Source organism: Leuresthes tenuis, unplaced genomic scaffold (genome assembly GCF_036924035.1).
Source record: "Leuresthes tenuis unplaced genomic scaffold, fLeuTen1.0.hap1 SCAF_18, whole genome shotgun sequence".
Taxonomy (NCBI): Eukaryota; Metazoa; Chordata; class Actinopteri; order Atheriniformes; family Atherinopsidae; genus Leuresthes; species Leuresthes tenuis.
In genome coordinates this window covers 29,275,630-29,298,173 of record NW_027325372.1, presented here as the reverse complement: position 1 = coordinate 29,298,173, position 22,544 = coordinate 29,275,630, and the positions used below count along the sequence as shown (strand labels likewise).

Here is a 22,544-nt window from a genome sequence, read left to right as displayed (position 1 = left end):
TAACACATTTTTCAGCAATTATGGTTGGAGAATCACACCTACTCACAGCCGAACAACTCCGCTACCGCTTTTGATGGTGTATAGTCGGGATTTCTCACCCTTTCTCATCAGCTTTTTGCAAATTATTCTCTGACATTCACACCTACTTGCAGTCGAACAGCTCTGCTCCCGCTTTTGATTATGTTTGGTTAGATATTCGAACCTTTTCTTAACTGCTTTTTCACAAACTTTGGTCGGACGTTCACACCTTCTTGCAGCCGAACACCTACGCTTCCGGTTTTGATAGTGTATATTCGGGCATACGAACCTTTTCTTACCCGCTTTTTACAAACCATGGTCGGACTTTCACACCTTCTCTTAGCTGAACAACTCCGCTCCCTCTTTTGATTGTGTACAGTCGGGTATTTTAACCTTTTCTTACCCGCTCTTTACCAACTAAGATCGGACATTCACACCGTTTTACAGCGGAACACCTCCGCTACCTCTTTTGATGGTGTATGTTCGGGCATTCGAACCTTTTCTTACCCGCTTTTTAAAACCAGGGTCGGACTTTCACACCCTTTAGTAGCCGAACAACTCCGCTCCCGCTATTGATTGTGTACAGTCGGGTATTTTAACCTTTTCTTACCCGCTTTTTACCAACTATGGTCGGACATTCACACCTTCTTACAGCGGAACACCTCCGCTCCCTCTTTTGATGGTGTATGTTTGGGCATTCGAACCTTTTCTTACCCGCTTTTTACAAACTATGGTCGGACATTCAAACCTTCTTGTAGCCGAACACATCCACTCGTGCATTTGATGATGTATGGTTGGGAATTCGCACCTTTTCTTACCCATTTTTCAGTAATTATGGGTGGACATTCACACCTTCTTGCAGCTGAACACCTCCTCTCCCGCTTATTATCATGTGCGGTTTGATATTCGAAAATTCTCTTTCATGTTTTCTAGCAATTATTGATGGACATTCAGACCTTCTTGCAGCTGAACACCTCCGCTCCAGCTTTTGATGGTGTATAGTCGGGCTTTCGAGCCTTTTCTTCCCCGGTTTTTACAAATTATGGTTGGACATTCAGACCTTCTTGCAGCCGAAAACCTCCGCTCCCTCTTTTGATCATACATTGTCGGGCATTCGCACCTTTTCTTACCCGCTTTTTACAAACCTTAGTCGGACATTAACACCTTCTTGCACCTTAACCACCTCCGCTCCCGGTTTTGATCATGTATGGTCTGGCAATACTACCTTTTCTTACCCATTTGTGAGTAATTATGGCTGGACATTCACACCTACTTGCAGCCGAACACCACCTCTCCCGCTTTTGATGATGTATGGACCGGCATTCTTACCTTTTCTAACACATTTTTCAGCAATTATGGTTGGAGATTCACACCTACTCACAGCCGAACACCTCCGCTCCCGCATTTGATGGTGTATATTCGGGCATACGAACCTGTTCTTACCCGCTTTTTACAAACCATGGTCGGACTTTCACACCTTCTTGTAGCTGAACAACTCCGCTCCCTCTTTTGATTGTGTACAGTCGGGCATACAAACCTGTTCTTACCAGCTTTTTACAAACTATGGTCGGACATTCAAACCTCCTTGTAGCCGAACACATCCACTCCAGCTTTTGATGATGTATGGTTGGGCATTCGCACCTTTTCTTACCCATTTTTCAGTAATTATGGGTGGATATTCACACCTTCTTGCAGCGGAACACCTCCTCTCCCGCTTATGATTATGTGCGGTTTGATATTCAAAAATTTTCTTTCATGTTTTATAGCAATTATTGATGGACATTCATACCTTCTTGAAGCCGAACACATCCACTCCTGCTTTTGATGATGTATGGTTGGGCATTCGAACCTACTTGTTGCCCGTTTTTCATTAATTATGGGTGGACATTCACACCTTGTCGCAGCCAAACACCTCCGCTCCCTGTTTTGATCATGTATGTTTTGACATTCGCACCTTTTCTCACCTGCTTTTTACTATTGTCGGCCAATCACAGCTTCCTCTCCACCATACTTGTATGGTAGGAAATTCTCACCCACTCTCATCCGAAGACCTCTCCTCCCGCTTTTGTTAATATTTAGTCGGGCATTCGAACCTTTTCTTACCCACTTTTTACAAATTATGGTCGAACATTCACACCTACTTGCAGCTGAATACTTCCGCTCCACCTGTTAGTGATGTATGGTTGGTATTTGCACCTTTTGTTACCCTCTTTTTATACTTATTGCTGAAGATTAAGTTGTTCTTTCTCAAACTACAATTTTTTTTTAATTGTTGAAACTTGATTTGAAGTGGATAAATAAGGAGGACAAACAGTTTTAAGTCACGCTGATAGAAGAAATTAATTTTATAGCAAAATCTGTATTTCGTCATATGTCGAGAGATGCTTATTGCTGAAGAAGTTCTTTCTCATTCTACAAAGTACAACGTTGTTTATCGTTGAAACTTGATTAGACATGAATAAATATGAAGGACAAAGCAGTCTTAACTTGGTTTGAGTTAATTAATTCGTTTTATAGGAGAATCCGAATTCGTGCTTATTTTCGGATTCCTGAAGAATGAGTCTGGTTCTTTCTCATAATACAAAGTTTGTTGTTTATTGTTGAAACTTCATCAGAAGTGAAGAAATAAATGAATGCCTATCAACAAATGTGGGATCTAAACTCTACTGCTTCCTCTAAAATAATTTCTTTTCTCAATTCAGAAATGTGTGTGTGTAAGTCACAACACCCGTGACACCAAAACGGCTTTCTTTTCTCTCTTTTCTCTACACTCTGCACTATGAGCACACACACCAAATCAGAAAGGCTTTTTTCTCTCTTTTCTACATTATGGACTGTGGGGACACAAAACCGCTCTCTCTTTTTTTTTTTGATTGTGTGCCAGGGCGTTGTCTCACGTATTAGATTATGCTTAAGATACGAATGGGTTTATCAGTCACATCAGAATCCATACATACTGATCCTCCCGTAATAAAATGGTCGGATCTTATCAAACACACTTTGTTTCTTGTGACAATCAAGTCAGCGAAACAGCGTATACACGTCAAGACACTGAATCAAGTTTGCCACAAGAACTCATAAGTTTGGCATTATTGCTCTGCCGTCAGCAATCATACACCCATTTTATTTTCGTGAGACATGTGCAGGCACCTGTTCATCTACTGTTCTATCACTATGAATTAGTTTATCTATTATCAATAAGGATACTTCTACAACTACTATCAAAGTATGTCCAGACTTCTTATGTTGTCAGTTGCTATATATGAATAAGTGGGTAGCTACTGACAAGCAATAAGCATGTCACACAGCCCAAACATATAACATTTCAGGACACACCACACAGTTAACAACCACAGTGAAGTGTCACAGCCCAAACATTCAACAGGACACTTACACAACACATTCAAATCAAACAGTCAGACAACATACAAGAACATATACCCCAGCCGGCATTGCTCCCTGCCTATTTTCCTACAGCTCACTATGTGTGCGCACACCTTTATTCACAAACTCTTCAACTTATACTCTTTTACCGAAGCTGCTACAGCTCGATTGGCCGAATATCCTTAGATCCTATTTCGGTGTATTTGACATCTGCCTTACATGTAACAGATTAGCGGTTTAGCAGTTTTAATTTAGTTTGAGTGAAGGAATTCATTTTATAGCAAAATCCGAAATCGTGAAGCACTCATGAAAGTAAGCTTATTCTCGGATTCCTGAAACTTTAGATTTGCTCTTTCTTTTACTGCAAAGTACAACGTTGTTTTTTTTGTTTAAATCTTTCTAGACATGGTAAATATGAACGACAAAGCAGTTTTAACATAGTTTGAGTGAAGGAATTCATTTTATAGATAAAATCCCAAGAGTCTGCAGAGAAAAGAGAGTGAATGCGAAGTAGACTTTAACACGGCTATGGGAGCGAGCCGAGTGTCGGCTAACCGGGAGAATTGCTTGAAAGAAACGCGACACCGAATGAGCGGTCAGAACAAAGCCTCAATACGGGATTCTCGTGGTGTTTTTGTTGCTGCCTTGTCTTTTGCATAGAGTAAAAGACAAGGCAGCCATCGAATAGGGCCCGATTGTTCCTACTTGGTCAGCCGAGGAGCAAGGGGGGGCAATAGTCTCAACCAAGCAAAGCTCACCATGGGGAAGGTGGCTATACCAACTAGCCTGATGCCCTGCTCCCGCAGTGACGGATAATCGTACTCTGGTTTCTCTTCATAACATACAAGTCTTTCGCCTTTTACTAAAGACTTCCGTGGAGAGCAGCACTAATGAGTTGTTTCTATTATTGGCAGGCTTTACCTTTGCGGGTGAAGCCCTTTCTGTCTGTGCAAAAGAAATCTTGCTACTTTGCAGAGTGACTTCTCTGAGTAGAGTCGCCTTACTTGTTGCGACTGTGCCGATGTTCGAAGCTGGAGTGCAAAGTTGTTGCTTGAATGGTGCTTGCTGGAGCATGCGGGAGTGCAAAGTTATACCATTTAAAAGGGCTGAAGAGTGCTCAGTGCAGCGGGTGGGCGGAGGTGCAACGTGACACTCTGGCCACCTATGGCCATAAAAAGAACACTGCTACAAGTGCGCATTGTGCCAGCAAGGGCCCTCGGACCTGAAACAGTGGACAGTTATCGCTTCTCGGCCTTTTGGCTAAGATCAAGTGTAGTATCTGTTCTTATCAGTTTAATATGTCCTCTATACGAGGACAACATATTAAATGGATTTTTAAGAATAGGAGTTGAAAAAGAAGCTTGCTCCGTTCACTCCAAGCCTCGACCCGGTACTGCAGTGCCGCTGGGAACGGTGCGCTCTCCTCTGCTCTTGTGAAAAAGCAAACAGCGGTGCAGGATGGAAGTTTCAGGGAGCCCAAGATGAAACTTTCTTTTAATCTGCTGAGAAAAGAGAGTGAATGCGAAGTGGACTTTAACACGGCTCTGGGAGCGAGCCGAGTGCGGGCTAACCGGGAGAATTGCTTGAAAGAAACGCGACACCGAATGAGTGGTCAGAACAAAGCCTCAATACGGTGTTCCCGTGGTGTTTGTGGCTGCCTTGTCTTTTGCACAGAGTAAAAGACAAGGCAGCCATCGAATAGATTGTTTCTACTTGGTCAGCCGAGGAGCGGGGGGGGGGGGGGGGGGGGGGGGGGGGGGCAAGCGTCTCAACCAAGCAAAGCTCACCAAGTAGGAACAATCGGGCCCTTTTCGATGGCTGCAACACCTGAAAGAGATATTGATGCGAGACCCGATCAAATGCTTTTTCAAAGTCTAAATTTAAGATGACAAGCCGGGTGTTTCTGTCTCTAGCGTAATCAATGATGTCTCGAATCAGTACGAGGCTGTCGGTGAGTTGTCTCCCTGAGATGGCACAAGCTTGGTCTGGGTGAATTACCTCCTCTAAAACAGAGGACATCCGTGTCGCTAAAACCTTGCTAAAAAGTTTACAGTCAAAGTTTAAAAGTGTGATGGGCCTCCAATTCTTTAGGTCAGTCTTATCATTTTTTTTTATAAAGTAGAGTCACTATTCCCACTCTAAAACTGTCAGGCAGTCGGTCGAGTTTTTCAAAATCTTTAAAAACATCTAAAATGTCTGATGATAAAAGGTCCCAATAGGTCAGATAGAATTCTGCAGGAAGCCCATCTAAACCCGGAGCTCGACTTCTCTTAAAACCTGTTAGGCATTTTTTTAACTCTAAAGCAGTAAAATTCTGTGTCAAGTGTGCATTCTCTTTTACGGTTTTGTCAACGAATTTTAAGATTTCTGCCGATGTTTCCAAGTGCACTGGTTTCTCTTTGTACATGTTACTATAAAAGGTATGTACAGTTTCAATCATCTCTTGTGTGGATTTTGTTAAAAACCCATCTTCTCTTTTTAGATTTTGAATACACTCCTTTTTATTTATAACTTTCTTTCTTTTTCACCTTCCTCAATTTCCTGCTCCCTGCTTCTTACAAAAATTCCTTTACTCTTTATTTCTGCTAAAACTGACATTTCCTTTTTGACATCTTTGATTTCTTCTTTAAAGTCTATGCCACACTGATTTAGTTTAAAGTAGTGCTGTAAGCGTTTATGTAGTCCCATCATACATCTATTCTCTTTCCTTTTTTTACGTTTACCTTGCTGTTTAAAAAAAGTCTGGGTCGTTTCCTTCACCATTTCCCACCATTGTGCATGTGTTTCGTAGAGGTCTTGAAGGGTCTGCCACTCTTTATAACATTCCCTGTACTGACTGACTATGATTTCATCCTCCAACAGGGAACAGTTGAGTTTCCACAGACCACTTCCTACCGTCACACCAGAAGGGGGTGAAAGGGTGCAGGAGAGCATAAGGTGGTCTGAAAAGAAAACAGGGGTTAATCTAACATCAGTGGGTGGGCAATCTCTAGTAAAGAAATAATCAATGCGAGAAGCTCTGGTGCCATCATGACTAAACCAGGTGAAGCCCTCCTCTCTGGGATGCATGGTTTTAAAACAGTCAGTAAGCTTAAAATCCCTGCATATGCCCTGAAGTAAAATCGAAGTCTTATCCACTTTAAAATCTACCCCTGCTCTTTTTCTATCTTTCCTGCTCAAGATACAGTTAAAATCCCCTCCTACAACTAAAGGTACTTGCCCTAGCATGTAAAGCTGTATATCTTCTAAAAGGTCATACCTTTCATTTTTTCCATTGAAACCATAAATATTTAAGAGGTTAAAGTCTTGCCCCATAAAATTCAAGTGTGCTAAAAGTGCCCGTCCGTCTCTCACCACTGTGCTACCTTTCACCAGAACATGCAGATTTTTAATTAGAATGGCCACACCATCATTTTTATTTTGATTTGAGCCACTCCATATCGATAAATGGGGCCACATTTCCTCCCATTGTCTATGGTTTTTTAAAAAAGGTAGTCCACATTCTTGTATTAAAAACATCTGATTTTATGGAGTCTAAGAAGGATAAAATACTCTGGGCTCTTGTCTTTGATTTCACACTTCTCACATTTAGTGTTGAGAAGGTGAGAACCATTAAAAGCATAAAGGAAAGTAGGTATGTCATTTTCGTTTTTCTAAGTTATCAAAACAAATTACACACAGGTTATTTCTTGGGAAACTAGCTCTTCCTTCATTTCTTTAGGTGAAAAGTGAGTAGGGTGATCTATATTTCCTTTTCGGACTCTCGGTGTTGGCCTCTGACGCAATGTTGCATTTAACTTTGAGTCCCTGGGGGTTGATTGCAGAGCTGAAGTTAAAAAGGAGACCTCATTTGGTGAGTCGGAGGGGAAGACTCTAGGTTCTTCCACTGAAGAACTGTCTGAAAGGGACCTAACCCTTCCCCTCTTCTCTGATACCACTGGGGAATCAGAGGCTCAGATGCCGTCCTCTTCGGCTGTTGACCTTCGGGGAGGTGAGTATCTTCACTAGACTCACCTGTCTGCTCTTCCTCCTCATTTAGCGTAGCTCCACCCTCTGCCTGTGAATTCTCACAGACTTCAACACTGAGTGGTGAGGCCTCTACAGGCCCCTCCCCTTTTTGCTCCTCACTTCCAATCCAAGCTTTTGGCGGGAAGTTTGAATTTATTGGGTCAACCTCTTCACTTTGTTCACCAACTGCCACCTTTGGTCCTTCTCTTTGTTGGCTTGACTGTGGCTTTACCGTCTTTAATTTGTTGGCAAAAGATTTAGGGCAATCTCTGAAGAGGTGATTTAATTCTCCACAGAGATTACATTTCCTGCCATTTGGACACTCTCGAAAAGTTTGCCCAATTTCTCTGCTCTTCCCACATAACACCTTGGTACAAGCCTCAACCAGGTGCCCATGCTCACCACACTTGCGGCAGAACTTGGGCTGCCCCTGGTAGTGGATGTAACCTCGGTTTTCAAGGTGGCCAGAGTGTCGCCCACCCGCTGCACTGAGCACTCTTCAGCCCTTTTAAATGGTATAACTTTGCACTCCCGCATGCTCCAGCAAGCACCATTCAAGCAACAACTTTGCACTCCAGCTTCGAACATCGGCACAGTCGCAACAAGTAAGGCGACTCTACTCAGAGAAGTCACTCTGCACAGTAAGAAGATTTCTTTTGCACAGACAGAAAGGGCTTCACCCGCAAAGGTAAAGCCTGCCAAAAATAGAAACAACTCATTAGTGCTGCTCTCCACAGAAATCTTTAGTAAAAGGCGAAAGACTTGTACGTTATGAAGAGAAACCAGAATTCCTTCACTCAAACTATGTGAAAACTGCTTTGTCCTTAATATTTACCATGTCTAGAAAGATTTAAACAAAAAAAACAACGTTGTACTTTGCAGTAAAAGAAAGAGCAAATCTAAAGTTTCAGGAATCCGAGAATAAGCTTACTTTCATGAGTTCTTCACGATTTCGGATTTTGCTATAAAATGAATTCCTTCACTCAAACTAAATTAAAACTGCTAAACCGCTAATCTGTTATATGTAAGGCAGATGTCAAATTCACCGAAATAGGATCAAAGGGTATTCGGCCAATCGAGCTGTAGCAGCTTCGGTAAAAGAGTATAAGTTGAAGAGTTTGTGAATAAAGGTGTGCGCACACATAGTGTGCTGTACGAAAATAGGCAGGGAGCCATGCCGGCTGGGGTATATGTTCTTGTATGTTGTCTGACTGTTTGATTTGAATGTGTTGTGTAAGTGTCCTGTTGAATGTTACATGTTTGGGCTTTGACACGCTTCACTGTGGTTGTTAACTGTGTGGTGTGTCCTGAAATGTTATATGTTTGGGCTGTGTGACATGCTTAATGCTTGTCAGTAGCTACCCACTTATTCATATATAGCAACTGACAACATAAGAAGTCCGGACATACTTTGATAGTAGTTGTAGAAGTATCCTTATTGATAATAGATCACTAATTCATAGTGATAGAACAGTAGATGAACAGGTGCTTGCACATGTCTCACGAAAATAAAATGGGTGTATGATTGCTGACGGCAGAGCAATACTGCCAAATTTATGAGTTCTTGTGGCAAACTTGATTCAGTGTCTTGACGTGTATACGCTGTTTCGCTGACTTGATTGTCACAAGAAACAAAGTGTGTTTGATAAGATCCGACCATTTTATTACGGGAGGATCAGTATGTATGGATTCTGATGTGACTGATAAACCCATTCGTATCTTAAGCATAATCTAATACGTGAGACAACGCCCTGGCACACGATAAAAAAAAAAAAAGAGAGAGAGCGGTTTTGTGTCCCCACAGTCCATAATGTAGAAAAGAGAGAAAAAAAGCCTTTCTGATTTGGTGTGTGTGCTCATAGTGCAGAGTGTAGAGAAAAGAAAGCCGTTTTGGTGTCACGGGTGTTGTGACTTACACACACACATTTCTAAATTGAGAAAGGAAATTATTTTAGAGGAAGCACTAGAGTTTAGATCCCACATTTGTTGATAGGCATTCATTTATTTCTTCACTTCTGATGAAGTTTCAACAATAAACAACAAACTTTGTATTATGAGAAAGAACCAGACTCATTCTTCAGGAATCCGAAAATAAGCTCTATTTTATGAGTTATGCACGAATTCGGATTCTCCTATAAAACGAATTCATTAACTCAAACCAAGTTAAGACTGCTTTGTCCTTCATATTTATTCATGTCTAATCAAGTTTCAACGATAAACAACGTTGTACTTTGTAGAATGAGAAAGAACTTCTTCAGCAATAAGCATCTCTCGACATATGACGAAATACAGATTTTGCTATAAAATTAATTCCTTCTATCAGCCTGACTTAAAACTGTTTGTCCTCCTTATTTATCCACTTCAAATCAAGTTTCAACAATTAAAAAAAATTTGTAGTTTGAGAAAGAACAACTTAATCTTCAGCAATCAGTATAAAAAGAGGTGCAAATGCCAACCATACATACCTAAAAGGTGGAGCGGAAGTATTCAGCTGCAAGTAGGTGTGAATGTTCGACCATAATTTGTAAAAAGCGGGTAAGAAAAGGTTCGAATGCCCGACTATATATTAACAAAAGCGGGAGGAGAGGTCTTCGGATGAGAGTGGGTGAGAATTTCCAACCATAATCTATAAAATACGGTGAAAAAAATATGTGAAAACCTCATAGAACACTAAAAGCGGAAGTGTTCGGCTGCAAGAAGGTGTGAATGTCCGACTATATTTGGTGAAAAGCAGGTGAAGCAAGGTCTGAATGCCCAACCTTACATCATCAAAAGCGAGATCAGAGGTGTTTGGCTGCAAGAAGGCCATAGTTTGCCAAAAGCGGGTAAGGTGCGAATGACCGACTAAATATCAACAAAAGTGGGGGCGGAGGTCTTCGGATGCAAGTGGGTGTGAATATCCCACCATACAAGTATGGTGGAGAGGAAGCTGTGAATGGCCGACCATAGTAAAAGGCGGGTGAGAGAAGGTGCGAATGTCAAACCATACATAATCAAAACAGGGAGCGGAGGTGTTCTGCTGTAAGAAGGTGTGAATGTCCAACCATAGTTGGTAAAAAGCGGGTAAGAAAAGGTTAAAATACCCGACTGTACACAATCAATAGCGGGAGCGGAGTTGTTCGGCTACTAAAAGGTGTGAAAGTCCGACCATGGTTTGTAAAAAGCAGTTAAGAAAAGGTTCGAATATCCAACCAAACATAATCAAAAGCGGGAGCAGAGCAGTTCGACTGCAAGTAGGTGTGAATGTCCAGCCATAATTACTCACAAACAGGGGAAGAAAAGGTAGTATTGCCAGACCATACATGATCAAAACAGGGAGCGGAGGTTCAGCTGCAAGGTGTGAATGTCTGACCATGGTTTGTAAAAAGCGGGTAAGAAATGGTGCGAATGCCCGACAATGTATGATCAAAAGAGGGAGTGGAGGTTTTCGGCTGCAAGAAGGTCTGAATGTCCAACCATAATTTGTAAAAACCGGGGAAGAAAAGGCTCGAAAGCCCGACTATACACCATCAAATGTGGGAGCGGAGGTGTTCAGCTGCAAGACGGTCTGAATGTCCATCAATAATTGCTAGAAAACATGAAAGAAAATTTTCGAATATCAAACTGCACATGATCATAAGCGGGAGAGGAGGTGTTCAGCTGCAAGAAGGTGTGAATGTCTACCCATAATTACTGAAAAATGGGTAAGAAAAGGTGCGAATGCCTAACCATACATCATCAAAAGAGGGAGCGGAGGTGTTCCGCTGTAAGACGGTGTGAATGTCCGACCATAGATGGTAAAAAGCGGGTAAGAAAAGGTTAAATTACCCGACTGTACACAATCAAAAGAGGGAGCGGAGTTGTTCAGCTAAGAGAAGGTGTGAAAGTCCGACCTTGGTTTGTAAAAAGCGGGTAAGAAAAGGTTCGTATGCCCGAATATACACCATCAAAAGCGGAAGCGGAGGTGTTCGGCTGCAAGATATTGTGAACGTCCGACCAAAGTTTGTAAAAAGCAGTTAAGAAAAGGTTCGAATATCTAACCAAACATAATCAAAAGCGGGAGCAGAGCTGTTCGACTGGAAGTAGGTGTGAATGTCAGATCATAATTTGCAAAAAGCTGATGAGAAAGGGTGAGAATGCCCGACTATACACCATCAAATGCGATAGCGGAGTTGTTCGGCTGTGAGTAGGTGTGAATCTCCAACCATAATTGCTGAAAAATGTGTTAGAAAAGGTAAAAATGCCGGTCCATACATCATCAAAATCGGGAGAGGTGGTGTTCAGCTGCAAAAAGGTCTAAATGTCCATCAATAATTGCTAGAAAACATGAAAGAAAATTTTCGAAAATCAAACCACACATGATCATAAGTGGGAGAGGAGGTGTTCAGCTGCAAGGTGTGAATGTCCACCCATAATCCCTGAAAAATGGGTAAAAAAAAGGTGCGAATGCCCAACCATACATCATCAAAAGCAGGAGTGCATGTGTTCAGCTACAAGAAGGTGTGAACGTCCAACCAAAGTTTGTAAAAAGCAGTTAAGAAAAGGTTCAAATATCCAACCATACATAATCAAAAGCGGGAGCAGAGCTGTTCGACTGCAAGTAGGTGTGAATGTCAGATCATAATTTGCAAAAAGCTGATGAGAAAGGGTGAGAATGCCCGACTATACACCATCAAATGCGGGAGCGGAGTTGTTCGGCTGTGAGTAGGTGTGAATCTCCGACCATAATTGCTGAAAAATGTGTTAGAAAAGGTAAGAATGCCGGTCCATACATCATCAAAAGCGAGAGAGGTTGTGTTCGGCTGCAAGTAGGTGTGAATGTCCAGCCATAATTACTCACAAACGGGTAAGAAAAGGTAGTATTGCCAGACCATATATGATCAAAACAGGGAGCGGAGGTGGTTCAGCTGCAAGCAGGTTTGAATGTCCGACTAAAGTTCAAATATATTAAAGAAAGCGGGAGGAGAGGTCTTCGGATGAGAGTGGTTGAAAATTTCTGACCATAATGTATAAAATGCGGTGAAAAAAAGGTGTGATAGAACACTAAAAGGTGGAGCGGAAGTGTTCGGCTGCAAGAAGGTGTGAATGTCCGACTATATTTGGTGAAAAGCAGGTGAAGCAAGGTCTGAATGCCCAACCTTACATCATCAAAAGCGAGATCAGAGGTGTTTGGCTGCAAGAAGGCCATAGTTTGCCAAAAGCGGGTAAGGTGCGAATGTCCGACTAAATATCAACAAAATTTGGGGCAGAGGTCTTCGGATGCAAGTGGGTGTGAATATCCAACCATACAAGTATGGTGGAGAGGAAGCTGTGAATAGCCGACCATAGTTTGGAAAAAGCGGGTAAGAAAAGGTTCGTATGCCCAAATATACACCATCAAAAGCGGAAGCGGAGGTGTTCGGCTGCAAGATATTGTGAACGTCCGACCAAAGTTTGTAAAAAGCAGTTAAGAAAAGGTTCGAATATCTAACCAAACATAATCAAAAGCGGGAGCAGAGCTGTTCGACTGGAAGTAGGTGTGAATGTCAGATCATAATTTGCAAAAAGCTGATGAGAAAGGGTGAGAATGCCCGACTATACACCATCAAATGCGGTAGCGGAGTTGTTCGGCTGTGAGTAGGTGTGAATCTCCAACCATAATTGCTGAAAAATGTGTTAGAAAAGGTAAAAATGCCGGTCCATACATCATCAAAATCGGGAGAGGTGGTGTTCAGCTGCAAAAAGGTCTAAATGTCCATCAATAATTGCTAGAAAACATGAAAGAAAATTTTCGAAAATCAAACCACACATGATCATAAGTGGGAGAGGAGGTGTTCAGCTGCAAGGTGTGAATGTCCACCCATAATCCCTGAAAAATGGGTAAAAAAAAGGTGCGAATGCCCAACCATACATCATCAAAAGCAGGAGTGCATGTGTTCAGCTACAAGAAGGTGTGAACGTCCAACCAAAGTTTGTAAAAAGCAGTTAAGAAAAGGTTCGAATATCCAACCATACATAATCAAAAGCGGGAGCAGAGCTGTTCGACTGCAAGTAGGTGTGAATGTCAGATCATAATTTGCAAAAAGCTGATGAGAAAGGGTGAGAATGCCCGACTATACACCATCAAATGCGGGAGCGGAGTTGTTCGGCTGTGAGTAGGTGTGAATCTCCGACCATAATTGCTGAAAAATGTGTTAGAAAAGGTAAGAATGCCGGTCCATACATCATCAAAAGCGAGAGAGGTTGTGTTCGGCTGCAAGTAGGTGTGAATGTCCAGCCATAATTACTCACAAACGGGTAAGAAAAGGTAGTATTGCCAGACCATATATGATCAAAACAGGGAGCGGAGGTGGTTCAGCTGCAAGCAGGTTTGAATGTCCGACTAAAGTTCAAATATATTAAAGAAAGCGGGAGGAGAGGTCTTCGGATGAGAGTGGTTGAAAATTTCTGACCATAATGTATAAAATGCGGTGAAAAAAAGGTGTGATAGAACACTAAAAGGTGGAGCGGAAGTGTTCGGCTGCAAGAAGGTGTGAATGTCCGACTATATTTGGTGAAAAGCATGTGAAGCAAGGTCTGAATGCCCAACCTTACATCATCAAAAGCGAGATCAGAGGTGTTTGGCTGCAAGAAGGCCATAGTTTGCCAAAAGCGGGTAAGGTGCGAATGTCCGACTAAATATCAACAAAATTTGGGGCAGAGGTCTTCCGATGCAAGTGGGTGTGAATATCCAACCATACAAGTATGGTGGAGAGGAAGCTGTGAATAGCCGACCATAGTTTGGAAAAAGCGGGTAAGAAAAGGTTTGAATACCCGAACATACACCATCAAAAGAGGGAGCGGAGGTGTTCCGCTGTACGAAGGTGTGAATGTCTGACCATAGATCGTAAAATGCGGGTAAGAAAAGGTTCGAATGCCCGAACATACACCATCAAAAGAGGGAGCGGAGGTGTTCCGCTGTAAGACGGTGTGAATGTCCAACAATAGTTGGTAAAAAGCGGGTAAGAAAAGGTTAAAATACCCGACTGTACACAATCAATAGCGGGAGCGGATGTGTTCGGCTACAAGAAGGTGTGAAAGTCCGACCATGGTTTGTAAAAAGCGGGTAAGAAAAGGTGCGAATGTCCGACAATGTATGATCAAAAGAGAGAGTGGAGGTTTTCGGATACAAGAAGGTTTGAATGTCCAACCATAGTAAGTAATAGGTGGGTAAGAAAAGGCTCGAATGCCCGACTATACACCATCAAAAGCGGAAGCGGAGGTGTTCGGCTGCAAGACGGTGTGAACGTCCGACCAAAGTTTGTAAAAAGCATTAAGAAAATGTTCGAATATCCAACCAAACATAATCAAAAGCGGGAATAGAGCTGTTCGACTGCAAGTAGGTGTGAATATCAGATCATAATTTGCAAAAAGCTGATGAGAAAGGGTGAGAATGCCCGACTATACACTATCAAATGTGGGAGCGGAGGTGTTCGTCTGTGAGTAGGTGTGAATGTCCGACCATAATTGCTGAAAAATGTGTTAGAAAAGGTAAGAATGCCGGACCATATATCATCAAAAGCGGGAGAGGTTGTGTTCGGCTGCAAGAAGGTGTGAATGTCCAGCCATAATTACTCACAAACGGGTAAGAAAAGGTACTATTGCCAGACCATATATGATCAAAACAGGGAGCGGAGGTGGTTCAGCTGCAAGAAGGTTTGAATATCCGACTAAAGTTTGTAAAAAGCGGGTAAGACAAGGTGTGAATGCCCGACAATGTATGATCAAAAGAGGAGCGGAGGTTTTCGGCTGCAAGAAGGTCTGAATGTCCACCCATAATTACTGAAAAATGGGTAAGAAAAGGTGCGAAAGCCCAACCGCACATGATCATAAGTGGATGAGAAGGTGTTCGACTGCAAGTAGGTGTGAATGTAAGATCATAATTTGTAAAAAGCGGGTAAGAAAAGGTAAGAATGCCCAACCATAAATTATCAAAAGCGGCAGCAGAGTTTCGGCTGGTATTTATCAATGTCTAGATAGATTTCTACAAAAAACAACGTTGTACTTTGCAGTAAAAGAAAGTGCAAATCAAAAGTTTTAGGAATCCGAGAATAAGCTTATTTTCATGAGTTCTGCACGATTTCGGATTTTATGTATAAAATTAATTCATTCACTCAAACCAAGTTAAAACTGCTTTTTCCTTCATATTTATCAATGTCTAGATCGACTTCAACAAAGAACAACATCGTATTTTGCAGTAGAAGAAAGAGCAACACTGAAGGATCAGGAATCCGAGAATAAGCTTATTTTCTTATGGGCAAGTGGGAACTGCTTTGTCCTTCATATTTATCAATGTGTAGATGGATTTCAAATTCTTCTACTGCAAAGTCCAATGTTTTTCTTTGTTGAAGTCGATCTAGACATTGATGAATATGGAAGGACAAAGCAGTTTTAACTTGGTTTGAGCAAAGCAATTCATTTTATAGCAAAATCCGAAATCGTGAAGAACTCATGAAAGCAGGCTTATACTCGGATTCCTGAAACTTTAGATTTGCTCTTTCTTTTACTGCAAAGTACAACGTTGTTTTTTTGTTTAAATATTTCTAGACATTGTAAATATGAAGGACAAATCAGTTTTAACATAGTTTGAGTGAAGTAATGCATTTTATAAGCAAAATCCCAAATCATGCAGAACTCACGAAATGCTTTTTCTCGCTTTTCACTGCTTTTTACAAACTTTGGTCGGACGTTCACACCTTCTTGCATCCGAACACCTCCGCTCCCGCTTTTGATGATGTATATTCGGGCATTCGAACCTTTTTTTACCCGCTTTTTACAAACCATTGTCGGACTTTCACACCTTCTTGCAGCCGAACACCACCTCTCCTGCTTTTGATGATGTATGGTCCAGTATTCTTACCTTTTCTAACACATTTTTCAGCAATTATGGTCGGACATTCACACCTACTCACAGCTGGACACCTCCGCTCCCGCTTTTGATCATACAATGTCGGGACATCGCTCCTTGTCTTACCAGCTTTTTACAAACTTTAGTCGAACATTCACACCTTCTTGCAGCTGAACACCTCCGCTCCCGCTTTTGATGATGTTTAGTCGGGCTTTCGAGCCTTTTCTTACCCGGTTTTTACAAATTATGGTTGGACATTCAGACCTTGCAGCCGAACACCTCCGCTCCCTGTTTTGATCATGTATGGTCTGGCAATACTACCTTTTCTTCCCCCGTTTGTGAGTAATTATGGCTGGACATTCACACCTACTTGCAGTCGAACTGCTCTGCTCCCGCTTTTGATTATGTTTGGTTGGATATTCGAACCTTTTCTTAACTGCTTTTTACAAACCATGGTCGGACTTTCACACCTTCTTGTAGCCGAACAACTCCGCTCCCACTATTGATTGTGTACAGTCGGGTATTTTAACCTTTTCTTACCCGCTTTTTACCAACTATGGTCGGACATTCACACCGTCTTACAGCGGAACACCTCCGCTCAGCTTTTTATGGTGTATAGTCGGGCATTCGAACCTTTTCTTACCCGCTATTTACAAACTATGGTAGGACATTCAAACCTTCGTGTATCCGAAAACCTCCGCTCTCTCTTTTGATCATACATTGTCGGACATTCGCACCTTTTCTTACCCGCTTTTTACAAACCATGGTCGGACTGTCACACCTTCATGTAGCCGAACACATCCGCTCCCGCTATTGATTGTGTACAGTCGGGTATTTTAACCTTTTCTTACCCGCTTTTTACCAAGTATGGTCGGACATTCACACCTTCGTACAGCGGAACACCTCCGCTCCCTCTTTTGATGGTGTATGTTTGGGCATTCAAACCTTTTCTTACCCGCTTTTTCCAAACTATGGTCGGCTATTCACAGCTTCCTCTCCACCATACTTGTATGGTGGGATATTCACACCCACTTGCATCCGAAAACCTCCGCCCCAAATTTTGTTGATATTTTGTCGGACATTCGCACCTTACCCGCTTTTGGCAAACTATGGCCTTCTTGCAGCCAAACACCTCTGATCTCGCTTTTGATGATGTAAGGTTGGGCATTCAGACCTTGCTTCACCTGCTTTTCACCAAATATAGTCGGACATTCACACCTTCTTGCAGCCGAACACTTCCGCTCCACCTTTTAGTGTTCTATCACACCTTTTTTTTCACCGCATTTTATACATTATGGTTGGAAATTTTCAACCACTTTCATCCGAAGACCTCTCCTCCCGCTTTTGTTGATATATTTCAAATTTAGTTTGACATTCAAACCTTCTTGCAGCTGAACCACCTCCGCTCCCTGTTTTGATCATATATGGTCTGGCAATACTACCTTTTCTTACCCGTTTGTGAGTAATTATGGCTGGACATTCACACCTACTTGCAGCCGAACACAACCTCTCTCGCTTTTGATGATGTATGGACCGGCATTTTTACCTTTTCTAACACATTTTTCAGCAATTATGGTCGGAGATTCACACCTACTCACAGCCGAACAACTCCGCTCCCGCATTTGATGATGTATAGTCGGGCATTCTCACCCTTTCTCATCAGCTTTTTGCAAATTATGATCTGACATTCACACCTACTTGCAGTCGAACAGCTCTGCTCCCGCTTTTGATTATGTTTGGTTGGATATTCGAACCTTTTCTTAACTTCTTTTTACATATTTTGGTTGGACGTTCACACCTTCTTGTAGCCGAACACTTCCACTCCTGCTTTTGATGATGTATGGTTGGGCATTCACACCTTTTTTTTGCCCATTTTTCAGGAATTATGGGTGGACATTCACACCTTCTTGCAGCTGAACACCTCCTCTCCCGCTTATGATCATGTGCGGTTTGATTTTCGAAAAGTTTCTTTCATGTTTTCTAGCAATTATTGATGGACATGTAGACCTTCTTGCAGCTGAACACCTCCGCTCCCGCTTTTGATCATACATTGTCAGGCATTCGCACCTTGTCTTACCCACTTTTTACAAACTTTAGTCGAACAGTCACACCTTTTTGCAGCCGAACACCACCTCTACCGCTTTTGATGATGTGTGGTCCAGCATTCTTACCTTTTCTAACACATTCTTCAGCAATTATGGTCGGACATTCACACCTACTCAGAGCCGAACACCTCCGCTCCCGCATTTGATGGTCTATAGTCGGGCATTCTACAGCGGAAAAGACTCATTCTTATGTTTGGTTAGATATTCGAACCTTTTCTTAACTGCTTTTTACGAACTTTTGTCGGACGTTCACAATATCTTGCAGCCGAACACCTCCGCTTCCGCTTTTGATGGTGTATATTCGGGCATACGAACCTTTTCTTACCCGCTTTTTACAAACCAAGGTCGGACTTTCACACCTTCTCGTAGCTGAACATCTCCGCTCCCTCTTTTGATTGTGTACAGTCGGGTAATTTAACCTTTTCTTACCCGCTTTTTACCATCTATGGTTGGACATTCACACCGTCTTACAGCGGAACACCTCCGCTCCCTCTTTTGATGATGTATGGTTAAGCATTCGCACCTTTTCTTACCCATTTTTCAGTAATTATGGGTAGACATTCACACCTTCTTGCAGCTGAACACCTCCTCTCCTGCTTATGATCATGTGCAGTTTGATATTCGAAAATTTTCTTTCATGTTTTCTAGCAATTATTGATGGACATTCAAACCGTCTTGAAGCTGAACACCTCCGCTCCCACTTTTGATGGTGTATAGTCGGGCTTTCGAGCCTTTTCTTCCCCGGTTTTTACAAATTATGGTTGGACATTCAGAGCTTCTTGCAGCCGAAAACCTCCACTCCCTCTTTTGATCATACATTGTCGGGCATTCGCACCTTTTCTTACCCGCTTTTTACAAACCATGGTCGGACTTTCACACCTTCTTGTAGCCGAACAACTCCGCTCCCGCTATTGATTGTGTACAGTCGGGTATTTTAACCTTTTCTTACCCGCTTTTTACCAACTATTGTTGGACATTCACACCGTCTTACAGCGGAACACCTCCGCTCCCTCTTTTGATGGTGTATGTTCGGGCACTCGAACCTTTTCTTACCCGCTTTTTACATGGTCAGACATTCAAAGCTTCTTGTAGCCGAACACATCCACTCCTGCTTTTGATGATGGGTATTCAAACCTACTTGTTGCCCGCTTTTCATTAATTATGGGTGGACATACACACCTTGTCGTAGCCAAACACCTCCGCTCCCTGTTTTGATCATGTATGATTGGACATTCGCACCTTTTCTCACCCGCTTTTTACTATGGTCAGCCATTCACAGCTTCCTCTCCACCATACTTGTATGGTGGGATATTCACACCCACTTGCATCCGAAGACCTCCGCCCCCACTTTTGTTGATATTTAGTCGGTCATTCGCAGCTTACCCGCTTTTGGCAAACTATGGCCTTCTTGCAGCCAAACACCTCTGATCTCGTTTTTGATGATGTAAGGTTGGGCATTCAGACCTTGCTTCACCTGCTTTTCACCAAATATAGTCGAACAGTCACACCTTCTTGCAGCCGAACACTTCTGCTCCACCTTTTAGTGTTCTATGGGGTATTCACACCTTTTTTTTCACCGCATTTTATTGATTATGGTTGGAAATTCTCACCCACTCTTATCCGAAGACCTCTCCTCCTGCTTTTGTTAATATATAGTCGGGCATTCAAACCTTTTCTTACCCGCTTTTTACAAATTATGGTCGAACATTCACACCTACTTGCAGCCGAACACCTCCGCTCCCGCTTTTGATGGTGTATAGTATTCTTACCTTTTCTAACACATTTTTCAGCAATTATGGTCGGACATTCACACCTACTCACAGCTGGACACCTCCGCTCCCGCTTTTGATCATACAATGTCGGGACATCGCTCCTTGTCTTACCAGCTTTTTACAAACTTTAGTCGAACATTCACACCTTCTTGCAGCTGAACACCTCCGCTCCCGCTTTTGATGATGTATAGTCGGGCTTTCGAGCCTTTTCTTACCCGGTTTTTACAAATTATGGTTGTACATTCAGACCTTGCAGCCGAAAACCTCCGCTCCCTCATTTGATCATACATTGTCAGGCATTCGCACCTTGTCTTACCCGCTTTTTATAAACTTTAGTCAGACATTCACACCTTGCAGCTGAACCACCTCCGCTCCCTGTTTTGATAATGTATGGTCTGGCAATACTACCTTTTCTTACCGGTTTGTGAGTAATTATGGCTGGACATTCACACCTACTTGCAGCCGAACACCACTTTTCCCGCTTTTGATGATGTATGGTCCGGCATTCTAGTCTTTTCTAACACATTTTTCAGCAATTATGGTTTGACATTCACACCTACTCACAGCCGAACACTTCCGCTCCCGCATTTGATGGTGTATAGTCGGGCATTCTCACCCTTTCTCATCAGCTTTTTGCAAATTATGATCTGACATTCACACCTACTTGCAGTCGAACAGCTCTGCTCCCGCTTTTGATTATGTTTGGTTGGATATTCGAAAACTTTTCTTCACTGCTTTTTACAAACTTTGGTCGTACGTTCACACCTTCTTGCAGCCGAACACCTCCGCTTCCGCTTTTGATGGTATATATTCGGGCATTCGAACCTTTTCTTACCCGCTTTTTACAAACAATGGTCGGACTTTCACACCTTCTTGTAGCCGAACAACTCCGCTCCCGCTATTGATTGTGTACAGTCGGGTATTTTAAAGTTTTCTTACCCGCTTTTTACCAACTATTGTTGGACATTCACACCGTCTTACAGCGGAACACCTCCGCTCCCTCTTTTGATGGTGTATGTTCGGGCATTTGAACCTTTTCTTACCCGCATTTTACGAACTATGGTCGGACATTCAAACCTTCTTTTAGCCGAACACATCCACACCTGCTTTTTATGATGTATGGTTGAGCATTCGCACCTTTTCTTACCCATTTTTTACAAACTATGGTCGGACATTCACACCTTCTTGCACCTGAACACCTCTCCCGCTTATGATGATGTGTGGTTTGATATTCGAAAATTTTCTTTCATGTTTTCGAGCAATTATTGATGGACATTCAGACCTTCTTGCAGCTGAACACCTCCGCTCCCGCTTTTGATGATGTATAGTCGGGCTTTCGAGCCTTTTCTTCCCCGGTTTTTACAAAATTATTGTTGGACATTCAGACCTTCTTGCAGCCGAAAACGTCCGCTCCCTCTTTTGATCATACATTGTCGGGCATTCGCACCTTCTCTTACCCGCTTTTTACAAACCGGGGTCGGACTTTCACACCTTTTAGTAGCCGAACAACTCCGCTCCCGCTATTGATTGTGTACAGTCGGGTATTTTCACCTTTTCTTACCCGCTTTTTACCAACTATGGTCAGACATTCACACCTTCTTACAGTGGAACACCTCCGCTCCCTCTTTTGATGGTGTATGTTCGGGCATTCGAACCTTTTCTTACCCGCTTTTTACAAACTATGGTCGGACATTAAAACCTTCTTGTAGCCGAACACATCCACTCCTGCTTTTGATGATGTATGGTTGGGCATTCGTACCTTTTCTTACCCATTTTGCAGTAATTATGGGTGGACATTCACACCTTTTTGCATTTTAACACCTCCTCTCCTCTTATGATCATGTGCGGTTTGATATTCGAAAATTCTCTTCCATGTTTTCTAGCAATTATTGATGGACATTCAGACCTTCTTGCAGCTGAACACCTCCGCTCCAGCTGTTGATGGTGTATAGTCGGGCTTTCGAGCCTTTTCTTCCCCGATTTTTACAAATTATGGATGGACATTCAGACCTTCTTTCAGCCGATAACCTCCGCTCCCTCCTTTGATGGTGTATGTTCGGGCATTCGAACCTTTTCTTACCCGCCTTTTACAAACTATGGTCAGACATTCAAACCTTCTTGTAGCCGAAAACATCCACTTCTGCTTTTGATGATGGGTATTCAAACCTACTTGTTGCCCGCTTTTCATTAATTATGGGTGGACATACACACCTTGTCGCAGCCAAACACCTCCGCTCCCTGTTAGGATCATGTATGGTTGGGCATTCGTACCTTTTCTTACCCATTTTGCAGTAATTATGGGTGGATATTCACACCTTCTTGCATTTGAACACCTCCTCTCCCGCTTATGATCATGTGCGGTTTGATATTCGAAAATTCTCTTCCATGTTTTCTAGCAATTATTGATGGACA

The 22,544-nt window shown here is 42.4% G+C and overlaps 3 non-coding genes across 3 annotated transcripts; 2 read left to right on the top strand and 1 right to left on the bottom strand.

Annotated features, from left to right (window-relative positions):
- Positions 1-4,220: 4,220 nt before the first annotated feature.
- On the top strand, positions 4,221-4,334 carry LOC140276343 (U5 spliceosomal RNA). The gene has a single exon (XR_011908944.1). It is a non-coding gene; the product is annotated as a U5 spliceosomal RNA (small nuclear RNA).
- A 308-nt stretch (positions 4,335-4,642) lies between these two features.
- On the top strand, positions 4,643-4,826 carry LOC140276082 (U2 spliceosomal RNA). Its single transcript, XR_011908769.1, has one exon. It is a non-coding gene; the product is annotated as a U2 spliceosomal RNA (small nuclear RNA).
- A 3,261-nt stretch (positions 4,827-8,087) lies between these two features.
- On the bottom strand, positions 8,088-8,201 carry LOC140275779 (U5 spliceosomal RNA). The gene has a single exon (XR_011908495.1). It is a non-coding gene; the product is annotated as a U5 spliceosomal RNA (small nuclear RNA).
- Between the last annotated feature and the right edge of the window lie 14,343 nt (positions 8,202-22,544).